The following is a 16,109-nucleotide window of genomic DNA, read 5'->3' as shown; positions in this document are numbered from 1 at the left end:
AGGCGCTCTGTGGTCTGGAATAAAAGAAAAATTAATTGACAAGACTTTCGTGCCTCTTGTTGGAACACAATGGAAGCTGGCAATTCAAGAGATCCCCTCCTGGGCTCAAATGAAAATATTGCGATCTGAAGATCTGGGAACAAATTATCTCCCTCAGGCTACATTTTGCTCCATTATCTGTGGAGCAGGGCCACGGATCAGACAAAGAGGATTTTTGTCATACAGGAGCAGGTTCTCACAGTAACAAGTTTTCTGTTGAAATCCTCATCACATCCAATGAATGGAGTGTAAAGCCTTTCATATTCAGAGGCCTTTTAGTTCTCATTACTGTCATTTCTTGATCCATCAGTTCAGTCTTAACTATTTTCACTCAATGTGGAATTTTAAGGATACAATAATTCAGTATTATATACAAAATATATTAAATCAGGCAGTAACTAAGTACATTTGCTCATGTACTGTGCTTAAGTACTGTTTTGAGGTACTTTAGTTTAGTATTTCCATTTTATGCTACTTTATACTTCTACTGTACTACATTTTGGAGACAAATATTGCACATTCTGCTTCACTGCATTTATTTGACAGTTATTAGTTACTTTGCACATATAGATTACTAATACAAAATATTATCAACTAATAAATTACCTACTAAAACTAACCATACCTTTACCAGCTGCAACATTAGTGATGCTTACATATTAATGCATCAATAATTATAATCCAATAATTCAGTTATTCTCAAAGGGGCCATTCTGCACAATGAGTACTTTTACTTTTGGTACTTTAAGTATATTTTGATGCTAATACTTTTAAGTACTTTTAAGTAAAATTTTGAATGCGGGACTTTTACTTGTAACAGAACATCTCTAAGTTGTGGTATTGCTACTTTTACTTAAGTAAAAGATCGGAATACTTCCTCCACCACTTATATTAAGATACAACCCCAAGCCTGCATGCAAAGCAAACAACAGAGTACATCCACTTGCTTTCCAAGTTCGATTCAACCTTCTCAGTTCTCAGAAACGTAACGCTCCAGTGCCCTGTGCCTGAAGGGCACATTTACCCGACTCACATGAATATCAGTCAGGCCACCATGTCTCTGCTCTACCTGCTCCAGGGCCCCTGGCTCCAGGGCTGACGGCCCAGGCCCAGCAGAACACCTCAGCATAAGGGTGGCCGCCGGTCTCTACACATGCCTAGTGGGCTAAACCCATAATGATGGGTTTCAGCCTCAAAGGGTCATCCCTCCAAGGCGATGTTGGCTCATAATTGAAGGAGCTGGTGTTTCAGAACTGGATTATTTTAATCCTCTTTCTCTTTACGGGACTAGATACACCAGCAAGTCATCCAATACCCAACTATGGCGAGCAGGGATGGGTATTTCCTGAGTGCATCATCTGCTTCATCTGCAGTGAGTTTTACTGAGAGAGAACAAATCTAACTGCTACAGAGAGACTAAATAAACAAATAGTTATGTTGCTCTGTTTAGATTAACCCTCAATATGGTGTATTTTTAATTTAGGATTCCACAGTTTCGATATCACAATCAGAAAGAAATGAAGAGGAGCTGTCTGCAGCTTGGGACCTGGAGGCTTGTCCATGTTAGCCAGTGAGTGACATGAGCTGGAGTGATGAATCACTGCTGGATAAAGTTGCACTCAGCAAAGTGAGAAACTTAACTCCCATTAGCTGTTAAGCGAGATCTCCTCACCTGATAAACAAGCAACTAAAACAAGACTTGCAACCCTCCTTCACTCCAAAACCTGCTTTTAAATATATACTGTGCAGCGTTTTGCCATTCCATGTGCTGTAGACTTATTTCTGATGATGTAGAGTAACTTTAAGATGTGCTTTGTAAGGTAATTTGTTGGTTTGCAAAGTATTCAGGATTTCAAATAAAAATATGTGTCCAGAGCCTAATAATTCTCCACAGCCCATATAACACTACCTTACAGACAAATCTGAGGGGTAATATGAAAAGGGAGACTGAGCGTCTGACCTCAGTGAAGAACATGATATCTTGGCCATAGGGGGGCTGATTACAGTCTGGGACTACCCTGAAATTTCACATCTGTTTGTAGCAGTCAGTGGGTATTATAGGGATAATTTCTTATATTACAGCTCAATCTCTTGAGGAAGTTAAATATTTAAGAGAACAATATGATGACAGCTTCTGAGGAAGCCACTACACGTCTGCAAGGAGGGGCAGCACCTCTCTTCACTGCACTTTAAAAGGATTGTCTGTGCAAATGATAGCTGAGGAAAATGTCTATCAATTGGCATGACCTGATTCGGTTTCATCATGCCCCATCCAAGGCCCATAAAAAGCCTAACGTATGGGCCGGTAACCGCATGGGATCCCTGCTCCAGATGAGCAGCCATATGGATTATTTTATACAGAACAAGAGCCATCTCAGCACAAACTGCTCGGTTGTTGAGAGCATGTGAAAAATGTGGAGATACCTCTTACTACACTACTTGTCATACTCCACACTTAGCTTTGTTCTTTTTATTTTATTTCAGTTTTAGATTAATTCAATTCAGATAAAGATTCAGATTTGGGTATTATATGTCTGTTACTCAGCATACAATAATCAGAACTGAATGCTAAAAATGTCTAAAAACATGACAATCTGTCACAGTTAAAATAGCAAGTTTCCCACCATGCAATTAGTTGTTTTTGTTGTACATATAATTTTCTTTTATCATGTCAACCTTGAATGCTTCCCCCATTCTAGCAGTGGAAACAAGTTGGTGTGGATACCAGAACCTAGAATTACTGGTGAGCACAGGAAGGGCTGCCACTTCAGAGCCTGTAAGGCTTGCCAGCAGAGGAACCTGCTGAAAGAGTCAAAGAGATACAAGGATTAACGGACTAGAACGAGTCCCAGTAAATCCACAGCTAGAGCCTGTCTTCATATCGCTCTGTCTGGAAAACCTATCCCCAAAACAATGTAACTTATCCCCTGCTCACTCTATTGCTGGAATATATTTTGACAAAGTCTTTGTTCTCACATTAGGGAACTGTAGGCAGATCATCCGTTATCCGTGACCTTTGTCATAACAAACCATGGCAGTGGTTTTACACACTGCTGAGAGGCAAGAAAAGAAAGTTCACATCAACCAGACTGATGTTTCAAACAAGTTATGGGTCATTCTGACTCACTTGAAGCCAAGCCTCTGTGATAAAATCCCATGTGCAAAGAAAACACTCAGTTTAGAAACCCTTGTTCCAAATTCGGTATCACAGTGGATTCTTTTTTATAACTATATTCTCTGATAATCACAAGAGAGTGAAAGTCCTACTCATAAGCTCCTCAATAAATCTGCAGCCATTCATCACCTTCATGAAATTCCAAACCATGACCTTATGAGAACAATATCCAGGGTTCATGGAACATCAATTTCTATGTGCAGTGCAGCAGAACAAATATCTGAGTAACGGCCAATATGTAATCATTTTAGCTCGGTTCAGGGACCACTTTAAGTCTTGCACATGACAATGGTGCATTTGACCTGTCGGTGCATACTAAAATTCACTTTGGTGATTGCTGGAGTATGTGAATAAGTTGGAGATATACTGTTAAAAAAAAACCCTGAAAAATAATTAAATTCAAAATTTTGAAAATAAAGCAACTGAACCAAATAGTATTAACATTTTGGGGGAAAATAGCATGTTTTGTGCTGCTGAAGCCTTGCAGTGATACCACCCGGCTAGCAACACCTGCTTGCTGTCATTACCTGCTCTTCACAGACAGGAAGTGGTGACAGATGACAGAGGAAGTAGCTACCCAGAGGGAATCCATTTTACCCGCTGCAGCCTGGACTTTTGGTGGCAAGACGGAAGTGAGGAGATCATTCGGTCCTCAGGGGATCCTCAAAATAGCTACCTCTGTACCACTTGTCAGTCATTGTCAGTAGTTCTAAAGGAAGCTATCTCTCAGTGTGAATGTTACATCAGATGAAGTCCCTGTTGTCAAAAGACGCAGCCCACCTGGAGCACTTTTGAACTTTGAGACACATCTTGATAAACTTCATTCAGAAATAGATATGGAGCTACGTTTTCAGAAGCAAACATGAATTGATCTTATGTGTTTTTATGAGTTTCACCAACTCCCATGATGCATTATTCATCTTCAGTCCTGTGTGATGCTGGTGCATCTCCCCTGAGGAATTCATTGACTGCCCCCCACCTCCCAAACAACACTCCCCCGGCCCCTAATGAGACCCCCTACCTCCTGCCTTTATTATGAGGGATGCATACCAATAGAGAGACAGGAGAGGAGAGACAGACTGAGCCTCAGAGACCTCTGGAACCCTCCCTGGCCTAAACCATCAAACGCACCCCTCACAGAGAGTCAAATAATGGGCCTGATCAACATTTAACCAAGTTTTCTCCATGTAAGCCGCAGATGATCTATAGCTGAAGGCGCTAAATGATAGTCTTTCAAAAAGGACAGGGATGCCCCCTCCCAATGCTCCTTTTGTGTTTTCCACTAATCCCTGCCTGCACTTCAAGGCCCTGGCTCACTTCTGAGGCAGCTGCTATCATCTTAAAGAGGAGGGAAAGAAAGGCTCTTTTAAAGTGCTTTAATCAAGAAGATGTAATACCATGATAAGCTGATCACCCCCTTAAGCATGTAATTATACCACAATCAGCTATTAATATTATTACCATTCATGTCTTTCTTTCTTTTATTGCCTAGAATAATTAACATTCTGAAGATACAGACTAGGCATTGTTCCACCTTTTTAAATACTTAAAAAAAAACTGTGTTGGATTCAATGCATTCATCTCCTTGTGGAACACAGGGACTATTTTAGGAAGAGAGAGATACCACGCACATGAAAATCAGCCTGGCTTGTGCTGCAGCAGCCCAGGAAACAGAAAGGAGATACTTATTTGCCTGACAAGTGTTCAAACAAACATCAGCACACAGCAAGTGCTATGTGTTGACTCTGGTATTGGAGTCTATGAACCCCAAACAGCTTGTGTGTCAACTATAAACACAAGACATGCACCCTGTCTGGGGAAACAGGCTTCCAGGCTCACTGCTGCTGCAAAAGCTCCTCTGTTAACACTCTGAGTTGCACTCAGTCTGCTGTTGGTACTTGTGCTGTGTTTCGTGATGAAAACAAGTGTTGTGTCACTCTAACTCATTTAACGCAGTCTGTTCCCCCTTGTTATGTGATGGCATTCCAGTGCTATGACATAATCCAGGATGCACACGTGCGGCCATGCATGTTTTCATATGTGCATGTGTATGCACTCCACACTGATGCTGACAGCACCGCTGACAGGCCAACATCATCCACAGAAGTGTGTTGACATGTCCCCACTTGATGAAGAGGCCTTTTTTTATTCACCATGAGGGCAAATAGGTTTTTACAAGCCTCGGATAATGTGAGGCACACAAAGGCATAATTAAAACAGAGAGAGGGAAGCACTGTATTTAGCTGGTGAAATAGAGATGCTGTGCTTATTACTGTGTGAATCACTGGGTCACTTTCATGCCCCTGTGTTGACTTACATTCATTTAAAGGAGAAAGAGAATAGACGGGCACACGAATGGAGGACAGCATATGTTTTCCTTAACCTGAGATCCAAATATAAAACATTTTGCATGATGAGTCAAGAGTCACAATATACATCCTAATAATGATGTGGCCTGCTAATCATAGCTCCTAATGCTTTACCTGTGATAAAAACATGGTGTTAGTAAAATATATGAAAAACCAACAGAGTATGGAAGTTTTCATGATATCTTACAGTGTCCCTCTCAGCCGTCTTCTGTTGCAAACCAGGTTGTGATTTAAAGAGCCTTGTTTTTCGAATCCCTTCTGTTCTCAGCATGTAGAAGCTTTTTAACTTGTCACTATGACAAGAAAGCGGCAAATACCTTCTGAATAAAGGTCTGTGGAGGCATACTCAAGTTTTCTTAAGGTTTCTATGTCATACCAGAAATAATGTTATGCCTTCTTTCATAAAATATTTCTATATTCACTCACTCTATGAGCCTAAATGGGTCGCTTAAAGAATTGTTGGGAGACACACTTTTCTATTTACTTTAAACTGCCAGGGACCAACTCACTGACAGGGACATCAAGATTGATGGGTTACCGTCTTAATTAGGTGGGTCAGGCCTTGGCCAGATAGCTTTGTGCAACTGTCAGTGCCCCTCCCTACATAAATTTTGTAATTATTCCTTTCATTACACTCAGCTTTCAGGCTACCTGATAGAATTCAATAGGAGGTGTCACTATCTTTTGTCATTATGCTAATAGGGCTTGTGACCAGCAGTTAATCACAATGGGGAGGGGGTGAACAGTAGCTATCAAGCTAGTCTGCCAGTCTAGCGGACGACCCCAGTCGGGGACTTGTCTGTCTGCAGGGTGATGGGCCATGACATGTCTGCAGGCCCACAGGGGATTCAAACCAGGAGGGGAGAGCCGCCTTGGGACAAGTCCTGGAGGGCAAGCCCCCCTGACCTCTATCTACATAATGGTGAGCTGCTCAGACACCTCCTCAAGAGCTATTTGAATATGATTAGACATTAATGACCTCCACAAATGAGCAGACAGAAGATGCTTTGTCTCGGTACTCCTTTGGTGTCTGGGCATGTGTGGTTAGATCTTATAAATCCCCTTTTTTCATCTCGTACTTGGAGCCGCAGGCTTTGCAGTTAGCATTCAACAGTGCCAAATGTGGACAGGTAGCACTGTAGAAATAACTTGATGATGGGGGAGTGACAAGTGGTTAATTTCCATTCTGTTAAATAAGCCAGGCACACTGCCCTCTGCGTACATGTCAACATTGGGAGCTTCTGTGGGTCACACACTAATGATGGAGTTTACAGTTTAGCACTTTTCTCTCACTGAAGAACAGAAGAAACACTGTGGAGTGCATCACCCCCTATCAATACTTACGTATGAGAAAGTTAAAATACTCATAAAACCTCATAATCACATGTGCCTTTATTTCAAATATACTGAATTTATCAATCCCTCATTGAGTAGATCCTGTATTTATTATTCAATAAAGGAGAGTGCCTGCAGAGTGGCTACGAAATGATGACACATGTTGAACTATGCTGGGGTTGGACTGCTTCTACAATTAGATCAGACCATCTATCCAATAAATATAATGAGGATGAATCACAGAGTTGTGCTGTTTTTAATGGTGTGTAATGGTATGAGCGCTGACAGCGTAATAGCCCTTTCTCTATTGACTTTTCTCATTACGTGGCGGCAGAGGCCTTGTCCAACCACTATATTTAACCACCACAGGGGCAATCATCTCAGGCCCATAATACTGGACAGCCTTTAATGAAGAGCACAATCATCAGGCGTTTAGGTTTAATGAAAAGAGCCACCTGCTAAAGTGCATGGACAGACCTCAGAGACAAGCAACCGTTTAAAATGATCCTCAGATGAATCATGCTACTCATGGACGTAATGGATGCAATAATCAAATGTGTTTTTAGCTTGCAGATGCATGAAAGTCCCGCAAGTGTGTCCCAAGGTTTTATCTTAGCCGTGAAAATCTGATTCACAGAGTTTGTCATAAATCAATCAAATGCCCGCAGACAAGAAACAGAGTTGTGTTTATGGTATTTCATGTAAGAAATAGGTATTTCTGAGATAATGGCATCGTAACAGCACAAAGCTGCTCTGGCTCTGGTGTGAACGGACTGATCAGGTGTACAGTGTTGTTTTTGATTAAAAGCCAAGCTCATGCCAGAGCCAGGGAAGCTGTCAGCATTTCTGTAAGACAGAAAAAAAGCCTGCTCTCACAGACAATGCATCCTTCATTAGACCACTCTGCCAAAGTCCATATCATATAACCCAAGATCTTACAACAAAGCCCAATCCACTCACTAATTCTAAAGCAAAATGCTGTTTAATAGGCTGATCTGAATGAGGAAATAAATGCCTGATATAAGTGGAAGACAAGATCCTGAGGATAAATTGAAGTGTTGGCACTGGCTTGACAAGCATTGTGCATTAACTGATTATTCACATTGACCTCAAATCTTTCTCAGATATACCTTGAAGTATGAAATGAAAATTTCCCACTGTTTTTCAAGTTGTTTTTGTCTCACTTTTACTCAGCGACTTTTGGAGGGAAGAGCACCTGCAGGCCAGGTTGGACTTTTATTTACAGTCAACAGTGCTGGAGATCCACATGTGGGATGGATCAAGAGTTTTAAATAGTAATCACCTGCCAAGCTGATGGTTGCTGTACTGCAATATATGTGCAAAATATCAGGGACGTCCTGAGTCCCAGAACTTTTTACTTATCTCAGTTGGATTAGGATTAGGATTATGAACATACTGTGAGTCTACTTCCCTTCCTTTGTGATTGGCATAGATTTGGTAAGAGAAAACAGTAAAGATGAACATCTTTTAGCAGGATTCACTTCATCTCTGTATCACTTGAAGAGAGTGAGTTCCCTTATATTTGGTACAATAAGTGACAATGCTGGTTACATTATTGGCAGGCACAGAGGCATTATTCTCATATCCATTCATTGCCACATTTTGGCAAGTTTTGGCATATAACTCACATAGATGCCAAATAGGGAAACACAAAAATGTTATCTTTCAAAAAAGAGAAAGATAAAATTAAGTCCCCCTTAATGTACAAAGAGTAAAAAATGCCATCGCAATCACAATTTCCTAAAACATGGATGATGATGTCAGATGCCTGGTTTTGTCCAACCAGCACTTCAAAACCTAAAGATATTCACTTTACTATCAAATAACAAGCAGAAAATCCTCACAATTTAGATGCTGAAGCAATCAATTATCAAAATAGTTGTCGATTATTTTAGAATTGATTAACTGACTTATCGTTTCAGCTCTAATCATAATGATGATAAGCATAGTTAAGGGTTGTCAGATTCTATCCTTGTTTATTTCATATTTCAGCCTTTCATCAATTTTGCCTAGTCTGTATTAACTCACATGCTGTGACAATGGAGACCACATAGATAAAAATAGGAGGAATAAGAGGAAAATAAACCCAGTATAAGTCAGTTTGGCCTAGCTTTTCATTTGCTGAATTGAGGTGACCTTCATTTTACAGCTGACTCTCTCTTAACTCGCTCTTAATGAAGTAAAATCATAGTAAGTACACCACATGATAATTGATTGAGGATTTTGTTGAAGACATACATTTCTGATTTATAAAAAGGAAAAAGCTTATTTTTTGTGTTATTTGGAATGTTGCCAACAATAGGTTAGAGTCCACTAACCTTTACATTTAAAGCTACTGTACATCACTGGGTGTTTATTTTGTCACTGTTGGTCCACTGCACATGGTGTTGTTTTTCGCTGTGTCCTGGTTGCAGAGTCTGGCTTTGTCATACAAAATGGCTGGCCCTTTGAGGCCGTGCCAGCTCCTGAACACTCTGAGCTGATTATTTTGACATTTTATGGCAAGTAGAACTCTCTTCTCAGCGGGTTGTGCTTAAGCGCAGCGAAGAAGCATTCCTTTGTTAAGTGTTTGTGTCACACTTAAAGGATTAGAAAACATTTGAAAAGCACAAGGAATAATGTTTGGAATCACCTACTGAATAGTTTTACTGCTCAGGTTATCCAAGCGATGAACCGCAAATTTATTTATGGGATAAAATTAGCAGCTTTGCCAGAATACTGTGAGCAAGTAGTCCCAGAATCCAGGTTTGGGCACCGTTCCAGGAGCTGGCAGGGGTTCACTGTATGGAAGAGTATGTGTTACCCATATGATATTTTACCCATTTGACAGAATGTACACTTATGTTCCCATATTTCATAGTTTCTGTCAGGGTCATTTTAAATCCCCTCACCTGTATCTCACATTTAAATCTTCACATGTAGGCATGTCTGAGTCTAAACTGGGAAAGGCATGCTGGGATAAATCACTGCAGACATTTCTACCTCGATGGTTCCCATACATCTCCAATTTTATTGTGTCTTAGGATCCTCTGTCTTGATATGGCTTTGGTATGGTGACAGAGGTTTTGGTTTCTGACTGGAGGGAGGAGAGGGAATGAGGGCCTCTGCTGGGCAGGCTGTGGCACTGATTACTTCAGCACAAATACGGTGCTAAAAAAAAATGACTCTATTAAATAGAGTAAAATATTTCAATCTGACTTTTTTCAATCTGAAGATTCTTTTCACACTCACAAAATTGTTTCATGAATGTGGTTCATTAATTTACAGCCAATGAACATAAGAGATGCATAACATTCTATTACTGACCAACTGAAGGTGTGGCTCATTGATAATTAAACATGTCAACATTAGGATACTACAGTTTTCTTCTCTGCTGCCATCTTGTTGTCTGTCTTGATTAGCTCTCTTTTCTTTTCTTTGCATGTTTCTTTTTACGTTTGTACTTTTTTACCATGGATTGTAGCTAACTACCATGTCATACCGGCATACATGGCATTCATTTTTGTGGATGTGTACTCCTTGACCTCAGCTCAGCCTTTGACACAATGGACCATGATATCTTAATCAATTGTCTGAAAACCTGTGTTGGCATCTGTGATGTGGCTCTGGATTTGTTTATCTCCTATCTGTTGAACAGGTCCTTCTCTGTAGTGCTTGGAGATGCCTCCTCCTATCGTGCACCTCTATTTTGGGTCCCCTCCTGTTTACCATATACATGCTACCCCTGGGTCAAATCGTGCGTAGTCATGACATTGACTTCCATTGCTATGCAGATGACACCCAATTGTATGTTCCGATAAAGCCTGGTACCACGGATGTATCCTGTATAATGTCCTGCCTTTTCGCCAACTTGGATGTCCAGAAATGTTCTGCAATTGAACAACTCCAAATCAGAGGTAATTATAACTACCTCATGTGGCCCAAGTACTAGCAGCATTAATAATCTCTCCTGTAGTCTGGGTGCCTTGTCTAATAATGTTCGAAACGGGGCCTACAACCGAGGTGTCATTTTTGATTCAGAATTGTCCTTTGATGCTCAGGTGACTGAAGTGGTGCAGTCCTGCTTTGCACAACTGAGACAGCTAATCGATATCAGGTCATTCCTTTCCTCTGCAGACTTAGAAAAGGTCATCTATGCTTTTATCTCTTCCAGACTTGACTATTACAATGCACCTTATTCTGGTATCAGCAGGCGAAATATCCAAAGATTGCAGCTGATCCAAAATGCTGCTGCCAGGCTTTTAACATGTACTAATAGAAGCGACAATATTACACCGATCCTTGCTGCCCTTCACTGGTTACCTGTGAGTTTTAGAATTGATTTTAAGATTTTACTGCTTGTTTTTAAAAGCCTTGAACGGTCAGGCGCCTGCCTATATCTGTGATCTGCTAACTCCCTATGAGCCTGATTGCTGCTTGAGATCCTTTGGCAGGGCCCTACTTATGGTTCCAAAATCTCAACTTGTCACTAAAGGTGACCGGGCGTTTGCTGTCCAGGCCCCTCAGCTGTGGAACTCCCTGCCTGAGGATCTCAGGAAGGCAAACAAGGTATCCTCCTTTAAAATTAAGACTCACTTTTCTTGTATGGCTTTTTCTTAATCTGATGGTATTTGTTGCAATTATTTAAATTATTTTATCATCTTTATATCTTGAGTTCTGGATTTTATTTGCTTTTATTATGTGTTTTTATTGTAAAGCACTTTGTAACTTTGTTTTGAAAGGTTCTATATAAATAAAGTCATTATTATTACTGTACTTTTTTGTGCATATCTATCATGTTGTGTATTAATTTTATTCATACATATTTACACATTTAGTTTTTTTATTCTATTTTTAGTGTGCCTTTTTAACATCTGGCCAGGGACAGCAAACGAAAATTAGCCATTAAAGCTAACATTATTATTCTGGTGATCAATGAACACTGTCCCTTTAATATTTAAAGTTCACCAAATTACAAAAAAAAAAGATTTTCTCACTCACCTCTAATAGTATCTAGCCATGTTTTAGTTTTATTTGCCCACATTTCGAGATGTCTGCCTCTGAGATTTCTGATACCTCAATACAGTGGAGGTGAATAGAATTTCATTTGAGGTGCTCAAAGCTTTCAGAAAATTTAAAAGCAACACATCTTTCCAGGCCCCCATTACTCTGGATTATCCACAGACAGTTTTCATTGGAACTACTTTCTACCAAAGAAATAGTCCTGGCAGTTGACAGCATGTTCTGTGGATTAACCAGAGTAACAAGGATACTTTTTTTCTGGAAAAACCTTTTTTCTCAAATGTAATTTTTCAATGCTTTGAGAACCATAAAGAAAATGTAATTAATTTCCATTGTATTGGCAGAAATCTCAGACACAGATATGTCAATTCAGATTCCAAATTCCAAAACTATCAATCTATCTGCATGGCTAAATACCACCAGGGTTTTTTGGGGGTGAACCAACCCTTTAAACACACTACTGGACTCAGATGAATAGATTCCTTTAAAGATCCTGAGTGAGAGAACTAAAAGTGTCAGTCATGTTCTCCAGTTTCAGCTCCATGAATGACTGAGGGGAGATGGACATCACTTAGGGATCCCCAGGGGAAGAAATTCCTCCAAGACTTAGTGTTTTTCTTGCTGCTCCTCACAAATGAGTTCCCAAGCCATTTCCATTAAGAGACTTGGGACAGGCTTTCTGTGAGATTCACAAAATGCATAACCAGCCAAAGGGCAGGGTTTTGTCAGACAAACCTCTGAAGGTGTAATCCATAGTGTTAAAAGCAGAGTGACTGACCTTTGGTTTGAACTATCTGATGTCTATCTTCTTCACTGTGAACCATATTATGTATCTAAAAAGTTTAAATAAATTTGGTGGAGCTTTTAGTCAGATTTCCACACATGGCTGCAGGCAGGCAGAGTGTCCAGGTTGGTTTTAAATCACCAGAGGAGAAATAAGTGACATGTCTCAAATGTTTACATGCAGCCCCTATTCTTCTGCTCAGGATCTGAGAGGCTGGTTGGCAGCACAACATTTCCCCCCTATGCCTTCTCAGAGGTTGTGTTACTGCGTCCATATATCACTCTGACATGGGTGCACTCATTGAAACGGACGGGCTAGACCCTGTCTCAGGATGATGACATATTTGCCATTCCACTCAGTGAGGTGTGTGAGCATCTTGTCACTTATCACTGTCATAGATCCACCAGCTTAAACCATACACATCCTCTGTCCAACTTAGCATTAATTCAAAGGATAGATGCTAGATGGTTTCACTTCTCTATGTCTTATAGTGCTTTAGGAATCATCTAATTAGTGGCAAGACCCAACATTTAGGCTCCGATATCGATACTCTTCTGACCCTGCCTGGGACTTCCCCTGCTCCTCCTGGGGGTAATGGAGGTAGGAAGAATGTGGAGGGAGGAAGTAAATTTCCTCCAGGCAGATTGCTGGATGGAGAGGCTGAGAGACGGACAGATGACAATGGCAGGGAGGCCAGGGTCTGAGTGTCGCCTCAGGGAGACCTACACCCTGCTACATGTTGGCTCCGACCACTACGCTAAGTGCACCGAGCTGAGGCCTTCACAGCGGATTTGGCAAGGTGATCCCTTCACCCCATCCATCTCCTGCCAGTCGCTCCCCTCTCTCCTTTTCCTCCCTTCGTTGACACCCAACCAGGAGGTGATGAGTTGACGCAGAGGGTGAAGACAGGTCTGGGAGCGTTATCTCCACCATTACCGCTTTTGTATCTTTTTTTGTGACGGTCTAATTATGTATGGAGTTTTTTTAGGCAACAGCACAACTATAAATCAAATTAAAAATTGTCCATGTCTATGTTTTTTTTGTTCATTTTTTAAAGTTGTTTTTGTGTATGTGAGTTGTGACCAAGATAAATACTAAGTGGGACATTATATAGTTGAAAAATGAACTTGTCAGTGCTCTTTGGTGGGTGTGTCGCAATATACTGGTATTGATGGTAATCGTGAAATTTAAAAATGAAATATTGATATCATGTTAATAATACACATATGATAATATCGTGTAAATAATTCAGTGCCTCTTAAATCATTTCCGTTTTTTTCTTTCCTTGCTTTGTCATAGTAGGTGGCAGTAATGCATCTTAACGCTGGTTGCCAGCCGCCATAAAATGTCAACAGAAGACGTAGTAACTAGCTAGCTTGTAGCTAGCTTTTAGCTAGCTAACTTTTTTTCCCAAATTTTCTACAGATGTTGCGATAATATCATTATCGTGAATTATTTTGGCCATGATAAATGTGTAGTGAAAATCTGTTATCGTGACAGTCCTACTCTGGTGGACAAACTACGTAATGGTCACACTGTTTCTAAAAACCTAATTTGCCATTACTTATTGGCCAACATACACACTTTTACCAACATATCAGAAATAAGCTAATATTGGTCTTTAATATGATAATTTGGGTTTACTTCAAATTGGGTCTTATTTTTGTAGTATTGGCAATCATTCCTACATTCCTATTCCTATATTTTCAATAATAATAACACTGTACTGACAAAAGTAATTGCTGAGATCTGGGAACACGCAACATTACTAAAAAGAAGAAACACTATCACAGGTTTTAAACAGACCTCCACATTAGCCAAATTTATGTGGAACAGAAATCAAAGGTTAACCCATACATTCATGCAAACTATCCGTAACTATCTCACTTTCGGTTTTACCTCCAAATACGGAGTTTTAGATAATCTTGCTAAACTGTCTGATCAGCTTGTGAATGTGTTTCTTGCTCCATTGGACTTTTCTGTGTCAATGTCGCCATGTTCCCAAATCTCAGCAATTACTGTAGTGATTATAATGTTATCATAAACAATAGAAATGATGGCTAAAACTACAAAATAAAACAAAATAAACTACAAGTATCCTTTAATTAAAGGAGGCCTGGTCTGTGGTGACCAAGGGGTCAGCTGGTTATATAGGCTGACAAATTGTTTCATACACATGCAAACAGGCCTGAAGCAATTCTGATCCCTCGAGCTGTCAGACACCGTGTCTCCACGTCTATGGTGAATGACACTGAACATTGCCTCCTGTAGAGAGGCTGCATTGTTTCTTACAGGATTTAGAAAGCTGATATCAAATTCTGCTCTATTCAAAGAACCTCTGTTTTATTAGAAAGACAGACAGGTGATTGCAGCTTTTAAGACTTTGCATCACATGCTGAAATGCCACAGCGACACAACTCAGAGGAGAGGTGGAATACTTGATGAGAAATGGAGTAAAGGTGTAGAAGTATTGAATTGCAACAACATTCCTGAAGGTAAACTTAAGGTATTGAGATGTTGTGGTAATTTGTACTGTCCTGTGTCACGGGTCTAATCTCTCTCTTTTTTTTTATTCCCATTGCTCAAGGTGTTGATGTTGAGATGAATGACTTGACAGATGAAGTTATACTCTTTATGACAACAGCCTCAAGGTTTTTTCTGTGGTCAGCTCCGTAAATTTCACGTGGGTGTGACAATGATTGACGGCCTTATGACAGAGCTTTGCAAATCCTTTAATCCGTTCATAAAGCTCAATAGGGGGCACTTGATGCACTTTATCCTAGCACATCTCCCCATATGGCTTCTGTAAAAGACACTCAGTGCCATCAGATGCTCTGAGAGCCTTGACAGGAGCTGATGACATGCAGCATTGAGAGCTTTTAATGAGACATGCCGTTTCATCACAGAAATTCATTCAGTGTGCAGTATTAATGGAACATATAGATAGCAGGAGGCACTCTTTAACCTTCAAATTAACAGCATGTATTGTGTTTATCTTAAAATTTAAATTCTTTCTCAATACATCTGAAGTTTTTGCCCAGAAAACTGTGTTGGGTTTTTTTTTTCAAACAAGGGTAAGAAAATACTGTACAAGGCAGACTAGAATTTATATGTGCTGTCCATGGGTGCAGACTGCTGGAATCTCTGTAGTTTTATGGCCATATGGATTGTAGAACAGCTTGCAGTCTGTGACTGAGTGTCTTGGTTACAGTCAAGTGTCTGTGATCTATGGATTTGTGTCCCGCTCTAGTGACAGGCTGAGCTCCTCCTTCACACAGAAGCCTTTTATCTCATGGAGACAGAGATGAACCTGGAAACCGCTAAGAGATATAAACTCACATGTAAAACAAAATAATACAGTAAGCAGATTTCACTTAGGCTGGGA

The sequence above is a fragment of the Siniperca chuatsi genome, linkage group LG20 (assembly GCF_020085105.1).
Source record: "Siniperca chuatsi isolate FFG_IHB_CAS linkage group LG20, ASM2008510v1, whole genome shotgun sequence".
Taxonomy (NCBI): Eukaryota; Metazoa; Chordata; class Actinopteri; order Centrarchiformes; family Sinipercidae; genus Siniperca; species Siniperca chuatsi.
Note: the sequence above shows the minus strand (reverse complement) of the source record.